Source organism: Ixodes scapularis, unplaced genomic scaffold (assembly GCF_016920785.2).
Source record: "Ixodes scapularis isolate PalLabHiFi unplaced genomic scaffold, ASM1692078v2 PGA_scaffold10__122_contigs__length_95168666, whole genome shotgun sequence".
In the NCBI taxonomy this organism is placed as follows: Eukaryota; Metazoa; Arthropoda; class Arachnida; order Ixodida; family Ixodidae; genus Ixodes; species Ixodes scapularis.
Window position 1 is genome coordinate 41,057,540 of NW_024609836.1, and position 14,606 is coordinate 41,072,145.

The following is a 14,606-nucleotide window of genomic DNA, read 5'->3' on the forward strand; positions in this document are numbered from 1 at the left end:
GAGGTGGGCATCACGGAGCTCATCAAAATCTCATCCGGGATCCGACAGGGCTGCCCACTAAATTGATAAGGATAGTCTTGTGTTCTCTTCGTCTCTTTGTGTCCTCGTCTTAGTCGCGCTGTTTTCCAACATGAACTGCCCACTAAGCGGGCTGCTGTTCAACCTAATTCTCGATCCGGTCATCAGGACGGTGCAGGGAGGTGAAGGGCAGCACAGCATTTTCGCCTACGCCGACGAGCTCACACCTTGGCCAACAACCCAGGGACACTGCAGCAGCGCATCAACATCGTGGCGGCCCTCTCCTCCCGGCTTAGGCTTCGGCTGAACCCGGCCAAGTGCAGGACCCTCCACCTCTCCGGCCAGCACCCGGTCGGCACGAGACCTACCCGCTTCCTGATCGAGCGTGAGCCTGTCCCGACGATCGGGGACTTCGTGGGACACGCCTTCCTGGGAAAACCCGTCGGGTACTTGGCGCTCCACGACGATGCAACCATCAGCGATGCCGTGGACCTCGGCAAGCGCCTCCTGAACTCGGTGCTCGCTCTGTGGCAGAGGCTGGATATTAACACACCACATACGTTATCAGAATGTTTTCTTAACACTTCATAAATGTATAGGTAGCTTTATTGATATGGGCATTCAGTTTTGTGTTTCGTAACATACTTCTAAAGCCCATTCACAATCAAAGAAATTACCGAAAGGAATGGAGACACCCAAACAATGATATTTTTGTGCAGGCATAGGCCCAGCACCTGCTCAAAATGACTGTTTAAATAAGTGTATAGATGCTCCAATTGCATTTACCACTCGTGACTGATGCAGGCTTCTTGAATTGTAATCCTTTTGTTTACTTAAATGTTATTGTTCAGGCGAGCTGGTGGTGCATGGTTACTGAATAAATTGTACGAAACGCAAGGGACTGAAAATCGAGCTCAAAGAAAGAGGTCTGCAGGGATCCCAGATTTCAGATACATAGGCAATAAAATTATGCACGTGCGTCTCAGCTTGAATGCTAATGAATCTATCAGCTCAAGCAATATGCCTGGCACAAACTTAAAATCCTGCAGATGCCGCTGAAATGTCCGTCCTGCAGGCAGCGGCTGCCCGAATTCGGTATGTGTTAAAACCACGCAAGCCACAAGAGAAGAATCTTAAGAGCTTTCTTAAGAGTGCCCTTGCTCCATGCAGTCCCCTTCGTAGTGGACTTTTAGAGGCACTTGTCTTGGTCCGTGGCAGGAAAGCAGTTAAGTCCAGATTTTAAACTGTTTCATTCGCATTGTAAGTGATACTTATCACGTTGCATTAATGTCAGCTTTCGCTTCACTGAATTCAGTTGTTTTTCTAGCTCTTCGTTTTTCATTAGTGCAACGGAAAGACTGGTGTCTGATGCCAAAGTTGGACAATGTGCCTGAAAAAGACAACAATTATTTTTTTCATGTTAGGTGGCTAATGGTTGGACAATTGGCTCGGCTGTAAGTAGCAGTGTGTAACTGTCTTCGCACTCCAGGATATAAATATCAGTTGAAATTTAACTGACCTGCTGTTGCTGTGGCAATCTGTCCGGGACAAGCTGAGAAAGCTATGGAGCGCTGCTCGGACCTGGCTAAGAACGCCGCAGGAGGGCATGCACTTCTAGATTGAACAAAGAAGACACTAGTGATAGGTGCGTCTCATTCAACCTGGAAAGATGATATGACTGCCGAGCTCCCCAGCGGCTGCGGTAACTGTGGCTGTCTGCACTGGAGGAGCTGTTCCTTGAATAGCGCCACTCGGACCTTGCTTAAAGAGCCAAAGGGAGGCAAGCACTCCTAGAATAGGTAGTTGGCACTAGCTGTAGGTGTGCCTCAGTCAACCTGGAAAGAGCAGTGTTAGACAAAATACTCGATAAAAGTATTTAAGTTAAGTTACTGAATACCTGCTTCATACAGTATTTAAAATTCTACAAGTTACTTTCACTGTAAAGTATCTTGAGTAGAAGACAAATACTTAGAAATGTAATTCAATTGCCTTCGGAGATACTTCCACGTTGCGTAATTTGCATTGATGTCAGTAACAAACACAATTATACAGTTTTGCAAATTTGGTTTACAGAATGGTTTTTTAGCACGCCACAGCACAAAATGAACAAAAAAACAAAAACAATGTAGGGCTATTTTATGCAGCCCAACTATAAGGAGAGGGATATTACTGATACATGTAATAAAACATTTCTGGCACAAAAAAAAGAAGAAAAAGAAAGAGGTTGCTTCAGCTATAGTGACCTCGCTGAATATCACATCCTGTGGCCACCTTAGACACATCATTTAACTGCAATCCATATTCCCTATATGGGGAGTTTGCTATAGACGAACTTGGGATACGGAAATGAGTGAATGGATAACTAAGGGAGCCCGCATAATAGCTACGGCACTGGTCGCACCTTCTTCAAGTAGGTTGCATCCAGAAAGGCACTCAACGTTGGGAATGCTCTGTTGGCATTTTGAGAGGTCATCCTGCTCGTAGCTTATTTCCTGTCCTGTTCTCTGCTTATGAATGTTCGCTTACAAAAAAAGTGTATTCTTTTTGTGTTTACTTCCCATTTTCTTCTATATTTTTTTGGCCCTGAAATCTGCATTGTTGTCGTAGGTAGTTTATCGTTCTACGTAGTGCCTCAGTGTGGCAATCTTTACTTCGGTAAAACAACCCCTTTTCTTTGAGGATTTTTTGGGGGAAACTCTAAGAAACAAAAGTCATCTCTGGGAAGAAGAGGCTAAAACCTTCCTTGTACGAACTTTTGAGGTGAAATATGAGTCACATTCTCAAAACAAAAGCGATGTTTTCACCAGCTCACCCTTTCGCCCTTCCACCGCTCTTTCGGGACAGGCTGTACCTCCCTTCTCGTCGGGAAAAAGAAGGGCGGCAACCCCTGGAGGTGAGTTGCCATGAGCCGACGACGTAAAGGGCCTCCAAGAATGCCGGGAGCACCCGCTCTTGCAACGCCTCGTATCGAAACGACGCTTCTGCGACAGTGCCCAATAACCTCAACGTTGTCATCAACGGCCAAGACTTGTGCACATTGGAGCGGACTACTCCAATTTGAGTAAGAGACTCTCTCCACCAGTGCTGCGGAGTTGCTGCTCCGGAGTTGGAACGATTCTGGAATCATTCTGCCATTTTCACGACCCCGAAATGGAGTGTGAATGGAATGGCAACAACGTTGAGGGGAATGAAATGGGAATGGAATTAGATGTCTTTTGCCCCGAATGAAGTGGGAATGAATGGACCCGGTGTTTATGCGAGCTGTATCGATTTTAATCAAGGGCCTACAGTCAGCTGAGGCGAACCAGTCGGCGAGTCATTTGCTCAGAAATAAAATGAGCGGGGAACTGCTAACCCGTGTGGAGCCCTAACATACGCAAAAAATGCAAATACAAAAAGTGAAAGCCGTTTACAACTCCCTGTAACGCCAAATTAGAGCGCAGCTCTTGAGGAGGAGGAGGGAAGGGTACTGAGGGTCACGTGTTCTCGGGGGGGGGGGTCATGTGACGTCGGGGGAGGGGGGTCACGTGACCCCCCTCCCAAGGTCACATGACCTTGGTGGGGTCACGTGACCTCGGTGTAGAGGGTCCACGTGGGTGGTCACGTAATCTGGTGGTATCACGTGAACTCGGGGGGGGGGGGGGGGTCACGCCGCAGAGAAAATTTTCCGCTAGAATTAGCGGGGATGATGATGATGATTAGGAGTTTATTGGCGCAGCAGCAACGAGGGCCATAATGCGCCAAACTTAATGTATTTAGAGCATATTATAACAAAAGTTTACTTTGAGGCTACATATTTACAAATGGTATAAATATCCAGTTTGTTTTAAAAAGTCTAAGACACGGCTGAATGGAACTAAAGGTTTATCACCAAGCAAAAAAGAGGGATGAAAAGAGAGATGATCCCTAAAAAGTTTGAGAAAACATGATTGACGGAGTGGTTGATGGGACGAACAATGCCACAAAATGTGCAACACGATCAGAAGCTCTCCACAATGTTCACATAGTGCAACATCCTCACTACGAAGCAGATACTGATGTGTCACACGGGAGTGACCTATTCTTAGACGGCATAGAAGAACCTCCACACGACGTTCCCTGTTGTAAGAGCTCTCCCAAACGCCCAGAACGGGCTTGATAATGTGAAGTTTGTTGTTGCTCTCTGTATCCCATTCCAGCTGCCATTTGAGAAAAATAGATTTCCTCAGAAGTGGTTTCAAGTCTTGGTAAGGTAAGCAATTGAATGTTATAGACGAGCCTTGGGCAGACACGGCCAATTTATTCGCCTCTTCATTGCCCAAAATCCCAACGTGGCTTGGCACCCAGCAGAACTTAATGTCCCGACCGCGTCGCAGGGCGCTATTGATCTTACCATGTAGATGTTGTGCAAGGCGGTTCTTTGTGGGCATCAGGGAGGACACAGCCAATAAGGCACTCTGTGAGTCGACAAAAATTACAGCTTTCATTATACTATTGTCGAGTATATGTTCGACCGCTAGTAAAATAGCATAAAGCTCTGCAGTGAAAATGCTTGCCCTAGAGTCAACTTGTGTGGCTTTGCTGTAGGAGGCGGAATAGAAAGCACACCCTACAAAAGACGACGATTTGGACCCATCTGTATAAAACTCCAGGTAGTCTGCATATTTTTGTTGCAAGGAGAGGAACTCCTGCCGGAGGATTTGTGGTGAAATGACCCTCTTACTGTATTTTGCAAGTGACCAGTCACAGAAAATCGGCAGAACATCCCATGGAGCAACCCTATGGGTGTTTTTAAGCAAGGGAATCTCATGGAGGGGGATATTAAGGGATTGACAAGTACTTTGCAAACGGAGGCTTAATGGTCTAACAATGCTCGGCTTGTTTTCGAAAAGCTGTGAACTTCTGCAAGCATGAAGGGCACTGTAGGAGGGATGCTTTGGATTTGAAAATACTTTGTAAGCATAAGAGACGCTGAGGTACTGCCTCCGTTTCTCAAGGGACATTTGATGCGTATCAGCATACAAACTCTTCACAGGAGATGTGCGAAATGCACCTGTAGAAAGTCGTAGTCCAAGGTGGTGTACTGGGTCAAAATCTTAAGAGCGGATGGCCGCGCTGACCCATATACTACTGCACCATAGTCGAGGCGGGATCGAACTAAGGAGTTTTACAGTCGTAGAAGACAGCGCCTATCAGCACCCCACGACATATGCGATAGCACTTTTAGGATGCTTGATGACATCAAGCATTTCCATTTCAAATTCTTCAGATGGGGTACAAAGGTAAGTTTCTTGTCAAAAATAACACCCAAAAATTTGTGTTCTTGTTGGACTGATATCTCAATGCTATTAAGATGCAAGGAAGGATCAAGAGACAATCCCCAGCGTAATGAAAAAGGAACACAGACTGTTTTTTCAGGAGAAAATTTGAAGCCGTTTTCGTCTGCCCACTTACACATTCTATTGATTGTAAGCTGCAATTGTCGTTCACAACTGGAGAGGTTACAGGAAGACACAGAGATTTGCACATCATCCACATATAGAGAGTAAGTTACTGATGATGGCATAACCTTAGCTAGACTGTTAATCTTTACAGCAAAGAGGGTAACGCTCAACACTCCTCCTTGAGGAACACCATTTTCTTGAGAAAAAACATCTGAAAGTGTGGAGCCCAATCGGACTTGAAAGGTTCTTTCGCTGAGAAAGCTCTGTATGCACTGAAGCATGCGGCCCCGTACACCACAGTTATACAAGTCACGAAGTATTCCATACCTCCATGTGGTATCATATGCTTTGTGTAAATCAAAAAACACTGAGACACAATGCTGCCGGTGTACAAATGCCTCACGTATAGCGGTCTCTACGCGAACCAAATGATCGGTGGTCGCTCGTCCCTCCCGAAAGCCGCACTGGTTTACATCAAAAAAATTCTCAGTCTCTAAGAAATGGACAAGACGACGATTCACAAGCCGCTCATAAGTCTTCCCTAAGCAACTTGTGAGTGCGATGGGACGATAGCTCGAAGGAATGGAAGGGTCTTTCCCAGGTTTCAAAAAAGGGATTATGTGGGCATGTTTCCAGCAACGAGGAAATGCAGCAGCTTGCCATAGATGATTAAAGAAAGTTAACAAACCGTTCATAGATTCAGGGGGCAGTTTCCTCAACATTTCAAAGTGGAGTCTGTCTGGCCCTGGTGCAGACTGCTTCTTTGCACCAAGAGCGGCTTTGAGTTCACACATTGTGAATGGTCTATTGTAAAAAAATGAACCACCCTCCGACATCGAGATGGGCTGCTTTTCAACAGTCAACTGGAACTTCTTGAATTTTTCGCTAAAATTAGAGGAGCTACTAATAAGATGGAAATGCTCCGCAAGAACATTTGCTTGATCTTTCAGCGATACAAAGGGGGAAGAAAACAGAGGAGTTCGGAAAGATTGGTAATCTCCTCGGACTTTCCGCAGGCGATCCCAAACTTTAGCTGGGACAAAGCTATTTAGAGAAGATATATATTTTTCCCATGATGTCCTCTTTGCCTGTTTCCGTGTCCAACGTGCCTTGGCCCTACATTTTTTAAATTCAATCAGGTTCAAAGCAGTGGGATAACGGCGAAATATACCCCATGCCTTGTTCTGTTTCCTGCGAGTGACTGTGCAGTCCTCATTCCACCAGGGTTTGCATCTCCGGGGTAGGACGCCGGATGTTTGCGGAATAGAAGATGCAGCAGCATTAATTAGACATTCAGTGACAAACACCGTCGCCTCCTCAGGGGACATACTGCGAAAAAGCGATGGATACAGTACGGCATTTAAACCAAAAAGAGCCCAGTCAGCCTTCTCTAATTTCCACTTTGGAAGGCGGGTCGAAAGCGAAGGAAGGGGTATTGAACTTTCTAAAATTATGGGGAAATGATCGCTGCCAAATGGATTATCTAAAACCTTCCATGAAAAGCATGGAAGTAAAGCTGATGATATGGAAAGGTCTATTGAAGTAAAGGTGTTATGAGCAGCACTAAAAAAAGTGAAAGCTGCTTACAACTCCCTGTAACGCCGAATTAGAGCGCAGCTCTTGAGGAGGAGGAGGGAAGGGCACTGGGGGGGGGGTTAAACTAACCAGGGGGGGTCACGTGACCTTGGGGGGTCACGTGACCTTGGGGGTCACGTGACCCCCAATGCCGATGATGTCATCACTGACGTCATCAGTGACGATGACGATGCGGGTACCGATGACGTCATTAGTGACGTCACTGAAGACTTCACCAGTGATGATGACGATGACGATGCGAATGTCGGTGACGTCATCAGTGACGTCGCTGATGACGTCATCAGTGATGATTACGATGACGATGCGGATGTCGGTAACGTCATCAGCGATGATGACGATGACGATGCGGATGCCGGTGACGTCATCAGTGATGATGACGATGACGATGCGGATGCCGGTGACGTCATCAGTGACGATGACGATGTGGATGCCGGTGACGACATCAGTGACGTCACTGATGACGTCATCAGTGATGATGACGATGACGATGCGGATGTCGGTAACGTCATCAGTGATGATGACGATGACGATGCGGATGCCTGTGACGTCATCAGTGATGATGACGATGGCGATGTGGATGCCGGTGACGTCATCAGTGATGATGACGATGTGGATGCCGGTGACGTCATCAGTGATGATGACGATGACGATGTGGATGTCGGTGACGTCATCAGTCACGATGACGTCATTGGGGGGTCACGCGACATCGGCGGGGGTCACGTGACCTAAGGGGAGTCACGTGACTTCGGGGGGTCACGTGACGTCGGGGGGGGGGTCACGTGCCCCCCACGAGGTCACGTGACCCCGGTGGGGGGGGGGGGTGCTCGCGCGGTGCATTATGGGACATTTCCCATGATGCACCGGGGTCACGTGACCTCGGGGGGGTCACGTGCCCCCCCACGAGGTCACGTGACCCCGGTGGGGGGCTCGCGCGGTGCATTATGGGACATTTCCCATGATGCACCGCGCGGTTACGCCGACGCCGACGGCGACGCCGCTCAAGCCGGAAACGGGCCCCTAAGAGCTGCGCTCTAAAACGTTGGCTCCTTTTTATTCAGAAGACAGAGCCCGGAGGATAATAAAAGTCGTTCTAAAACTCCACCACGGGAATCCTGACGAACACTGCCCCACAAAGGGTGGTGGGCGTTAAAATCACCTAGAATTAAAAAAGGCTTAGGCAGCTGATCTACGAGTCCTTGTAGCTCGAGGAGCTGCAGTGGAACGTTGGGTGGCAGGTAGAGAGAGACCAGGGTGACGAGTCGGTCAAGGAGAACGCAAACTGCTACTGCCTCGAGTGGTGTTTGTAGAGGAACCTGAGCACACACAACCCCGCTCTGCACTACAACTGCGACACCACCAGAAGGGCTAGGAGAAAGGCGATCCTTCCTAAAAACCTGGTGCCGGCGTAAGACCTGTGTGTTTGTCGATCAGATGGGTTTCCTGCAAACAGAGTGCCACAGGACGAAGCTCATCGAGAAAAAAATTAACGTCATCAATATTCCGAAGAAGGCCGCGACAGTTCCACTGCATGATACCTAATTGTTTACTCATAGCAGTGCTAAAATTAAAATAAACTTTAACTTATAAACTGCAAGAATGGGTAAAAACGGGTTACTAAGGTTTAAAATCGATTTTTATGCGCGGAGCGTTTTTCTTTTTCGCGCAGTCATTCTGCTTCACACTAGAGGTAGTGGGAGCAGCGAGGGAGGACTCCGATCCCGAGAGGATAGCCTCGTCGTCGGATCTGAGCCCACACTCTTCCATGGGCTCTTCCGGTGGTGTCGTCGGTTGACCCTTAGGGGCCAACTGCTTCGACGTCTCACCGGGCTTCCTCTGGGGAGCAGAGGAGCGAGGGGGTAGGCCTCGGCCCTTAGGGGCCAAAGGGCCAGGTGGAGCAGGGGGGGTCAGCCCCTGCCCTGAGGTGGATGCAGAAGAGGCAGCATCCACCTTACGGTTCGAAAGCGGTGTTACTGGCACCGCTCCCGAGGACGGAGACCTCGATGGGAGGCGCAGACTGTCCGTAGACGTCTGCGTTCCCGTCGAAACCATTGGCCGTACCGGTCCCCTGCGTACGGCCTCGGCATAAGAGCCTTTGGATACAAAGGCGAAACGCTTCTTTGCATCAGCGTATGAAATATTTTCGGTAACCTTCAAGGTGAGGATTTCTTTTTCCTGTTTCTATAACGGGCAGGATCGGGAGTACGCTGGGTGCTTACCGCTACAGTTAGCACAGTGGGGCTCATTCTCGCACACATCAGCAACGTGCTCCTTGCTAGAACACTTGGCACAAGTGTCACTTCCTCGACAGTTCCGTGACCCATGGCCAAACCGTTGGCATTTAAAACACCGCTGAGGGTTTGGCACATAGGGGCGGACGCGGCACTGGAGATATCCTGCCTTCACAACTTCAGGAAGTGTAGTTGACTCAAATGTGAGGATGATGTGTTTCGTCTTGCGTTCAACACCATCGCGGCGAAGGGTAATACGCCGAGCAGCGATTACCCCGTGTGGAAAGGCCCTCAACTACTTCGGTTTCTGTACACTCGAGCAGGTCGTCTTCTGAGATCACTCGTTGAATTGTGTTAAGTGTTCTATGAGGTGCGACAGTGACTTTGTAATCAGTCACACAGTTTAGTGCTAATAGTGAATCACTTTGTTGCTTACTGTGTATCTCCACTAAGAGATCACCAGATGCCATTTTTTTGCATTGTAATTCTTCCCAATCACTCCTTCAAGAACTTTTGAAATGAGGAAAGGGGACAACTTGCCAAGCGGTTTTTCATCCTCAGAGTGCATGACAAGAAACTTGGGGAACTTTGAAAATGTGTATGTTGGTTTTTCTATCTGCAGTGCTTCGGTGCGGACCCTTTTCGGGGCCCGATCAAAAGGTTTTTTAGCTTGAGAACCCATATGAAGGGGGAGGGTTTTCGGAAACTGTGGTGCACCGCCCACCACCGAGCCCAACAAGGGAATAGGTAACGCTCCATAACAAGAATGGCTTGGCTGAAGACGTTACGCTATTAGTGCTGCCCAGTCTCTATAACCAAGAGTGGTTCTGGACAAGGTGTCTGTCGCCACCCAAGGTTAGCCCTTGCCGCCAAAGGAGTTGAAAAGGAAAGAGAAATGAGAAGAGTGAAAAGGAGGAGAAGATAAGGGTGAAAGCAGAGAGGGGATAGTAGAAGTGGCGACTAGACTGAATCATCCTGGCCGGGCCTTACCAGGACTCCCTACGAGAAGCAGGGGCCGAAGTGGTGTATTGCCTCACCCGGGGGGCCCCGAAGGGTCCAAACCTACCCCGGGCTCGGCTCAACCACCAGGATGCCCTTTTCCCCGGACACGGGAAAGCCACGCACAGCCATACGTGGGCGGGCGAACCCGCATGGCTCGAGGTCCGTGGAGACGCCACTCTCCAAACACCTGCTTTCACAGGTGCCCCCTGCGGGGAATTAGCGGGGAAATTTTTCCGCTAGATTTAGCGGGGAAATTTTTCCGCTAGATTTAGCGGGGAAATTTTCCCGCCAGATTTAGTGGGGAAATTTTTCCGCTAAATTTAGCGGGAAAATGTTTCTGTTAGGTTTAGCGGAGAAATTTTTCCGCTAAATTTAGCAGGGAAATTTACCCATAATGCACCGCGCGGTGACGGCGACGCCGCTCAAGCCGGAAACGGGCGCCTAAGAGCTCCGCTCTAAAAACTTTCAGCCTTTCCACTCTCGTGAAGAAGGAAGAGCAGCGAAGCTGTAGCTTCTGTTCTCGGCAGTGGCTTTCCAGGCGAACGATCTGCTCTCCTTTCGCAAGAGAATCTGAAGCGCTCGACGCAGTGGAACTTTAGACGATAGCGGCCTCGCGGCGCTTGCGGAACCATTCGCGCTGCTGCGCACATCGCTGTTCGTTCCGTTCCCGCTCTTCTTCCTTTGAAGAAATGTTGCCGCCATCTGTGAGCGACGGCAGCAACCTTTTGTCTGGTTGCCGAGGTTGGAAAAGTTTCCGCGATCTATGAGCAATGGCGGCAAGCAGACCAGTAAACACAACACTCTGGACAGCTACCGCTATCTATGAGCGACGGCAGCAACCAGAGTGTTGTATCGACCACGGGTGTCGACTGTTTGGTACCGGACACGATCCTGGGGAAACTAGCCTTTAACAGCTCCGCTGTAAATAACAAACGTCAAATTAATGAGCAGAGGGGGGAGTGGCACCTTTTACGGACGCGAAGGCGAGGGGTTGCACTTGCGTTACACGGGAGCGAAACAAGACACCAAGCGCCAAGAAAAAGAAATGAAGCGAGCGATAAAGAAACCGCCATGCACGGCTCCTCGTCATCCTTCTTGTTGCTTTATTATTTTTTTTGCGACGGCATGGATAATGCACGCACACACAGACTGAGATCTGGTAGCGTTGAAGAGCGCGTCGCCATGAGATGCTCAGTTATTGGGGAGGTTTAGAACAGCGTACGCTAAAGCTTTGCGCAAGCAAAGAATAGCGTCATGGTCAATGCGCATGCGTAGAACGCTAACCGCATTTTGCGTGAGATATATAAGCGTACGCTATTTCTTGAAAATAGCTTGCGTATGCAAATGGTCTTTGTGTCGTTATTGTGATGCGCGATAAGTTGCAAAAGGGCTAAAGCCAAAACGGTCTGTGTTCTAATCCGGCGGGAATAGGCAAATGGCGACTCAGAAAGCAGCAGCAGCGGCAGGAGCCTCCTCGCGATAGCGTTTTTTTTGCGCAAGATGGACATTACGCTGTTAACAGGATGTTCACACCCTTAAGCCATTTTGAGGACCCATCGAGATGGGCCCGAATCGCAAACAACCTTCTCTCAGCCACCGGCAAAAGTTTTAGCGCACGAGCAGTACGCAACCGCCTCGACCTGGTGCTCGAGCAGCTTGCTGCAGAAGATACTGCTCCATTTACTGCTAAAGATTATTCAAAGCAATGCGGTGCTAAAATGTGTGCGTTGCTCTGAGCACCAGGTCGAGCTCAGTTGCTCCTCTGTCGCAGGTCACGCACCGAGGAGCAATATAGCGAAAAAGAACATCCAGGAGATCGCCGATCTGACAAGGGAATTTAACTACAAATACAAGCCGGCGGCCGTCAGGAGAGCGGCACCCTCACGACAGAAGCTCACGGCCGCCGGACGAAGCAACACGTTTGCCTTACGGGACATCGCCGTCGCAACCAACTTCGCATACTCTGCGGTATGTCATTTTATTTTTTATTTATGCCTTTTATTTATTAATGCTGGGCTCGTTCGATTTACCTGCACAAACCTGCACCGGCGCAGAAAAGTGGGAGGCAGTGTTCGCAGTTTGTGTTTTAAAGGGGTAGTGAAACGAAATTTTAGCGCCGATCTTGTTGCATAAATATGGGCTAGGGACAGGCACCACCTCGGAAATATAAATATTGCGCTGTAAAACACAAGAGAACTAATTTTAAACATAATTAAACGATTTCAAATTCTCATCTGGTGGATGGGGGGAAGTTCTCGTGACATCACTTGTGCCAAAATAGCAGCGCCGTTCTGCGGCAATACGGCGTGCCGGCAGAATTCGCCTAGGCCTGAACGCGTTCGCAAAGCCTTGGCGGAGAAAGCCAAAGCGTAGTTGGCCACAGTGAGCTCGTTCTCGTTGCGGCTCTTTGCACGACACGGCCCGAGCATGCTTCTGGCACGGCCGGTATTAGTTGCTGCGAGTTGCGAGCTGCGAGCCGACGTTAAAAAAGATATGTCTGAACTACGAGAGTGCCAGCAAGAGCCACGCAAATACCTGTTCACGCTCGGAGCGCTCGGAGCGGACACGCGCGTTTGATCGAAGTGCTGGATTCGCTCTGTTAGACCGCGTTTCGGTAAGCGCTTCTGGACCGATCTTTTACGATTGCAACTGGATACTGACATGACACTCGACAAAGAAAGGTTAGACCGACATCGCGTAGCTCCCATGAACTGCTATAGCTCGACAGTGACGTAGCGTCGAGTCAGAATAAAAATGGCATACCAATAACAGAGTGTACATACCGAGTTGCGAAGGTAATCCGTATGGCGTTTATTTGAGCTCTATATCACACAAAACAAGGAGATAGAATCAATGAGAGTCCCTTTTCGACGACAGCGTTCGTCACCGCTGTCTCGGAAAACAAGGAGATCGAGATGACAAGGGGAAAATATTGACCTCTGAAATTTAGGTCAGGGACCAAACTACTGGTCCGGTAAGGGTCCACAAGGGTCGCCGGTCATGGACAGACGGTCTTGGCCAAGGACCGCCGGAGCAACGGTGCGCCGAGTCGATGTTGCTGCTAGGCCTACTATATTCTGCCGAGCTCGCTCGGTCGGCAGAATCGTGGCTGTTGTAGCTCTTCTCGTGCTTCTCGACAGCTTCGGAGCTGTCGTAGGATTCTGTCGTAACCTGCGCAAAGGTTACGACAATTTCGTTTCGAGAGCACGGGTTTTCTCTCAAATTTGTCGTACGCACTTTTTTCGTCGTGAATTCGCTTTGAGAATCCGGCCTCAGAGCTGGTTTTGTCAGTGCTGCCGTGGTTGCCGACTTGCCGTGGTCCCGTGGTGCAGCGTGTGTGCAGCCCTTGCACATCTCAAACGGCCACGTTGTCACGGGTCGTAAATCGTCGACGCGCCACCAAGTTGCAACGCTCGTAACCACAACATTCACGCCGTAGCCTTTCCCGACCGGCACAAGTGACGTCACGAATGCGCCCAATATCCCAAGACGCATCGCTCTCTCCGATGGCCGATTTTTGAGCGCGCGCCCAATCGGGCCCATCAGGGTGAAAAATATAGCCATCCGTTCAAAATACAAACGCGCGATTATGATTTATGAATATCATTGATCATATTGAACCTATTTCTGACCATAATAGGTGTATTTCAAGTTTCGCTTCAGTATCCCTTTAAGATAGGCTTCACTCTTAAACACCATATAAGTGTTCACCGAGTGTAGCTGGTACAGGAGATATAGGTAAATATAACGAGCCTACTGTTAATGTCTTTCAAAATGGTTACAGAAGAATGGAAACAAAGTATCACAGATGTCGCACTTGCTGCAAAAAACTTTAAACAACGGTTTAAAAAAAATATTTTACCGATATTTACATCTGGTGGCATTCGCAGCAGGGCAACGCTGCTGCAGATGCATCCTGTGCCTCATCTTCCACTGCTACTGCTGCTGCAATGTAAGTGGCAACCTCTTAATCGAGGTACCGAAAAGTGCTGGCCAGAAATGTAAGTGGGCCCTTTATTAACATGAAGGGCGTCTTAATGTATATCTGTTTGTCTTAAAGGGCAACTCCGGTAGAAAACCAAACCAAAATAAATGACTGGTATAGCTTCAGTGGCTTCAAATATTATCACAGCCGAAGTTTTACGTCAACGTGAAACCGGATACTCCAACTAGACCGATTTTAATGATGTGACCAGCTGCTCTTTGGCGGGCGGCAAGCGGGTTAGCTCTTAGTCAGGGAACAGAGCAGCAACCTTGTGACGTCACATCGCGGTGAAGCTGCAGTTGACTGGATGTACCGCGCACTGCAGCACCTCGTTGACGTCACGTAGCGACCGTA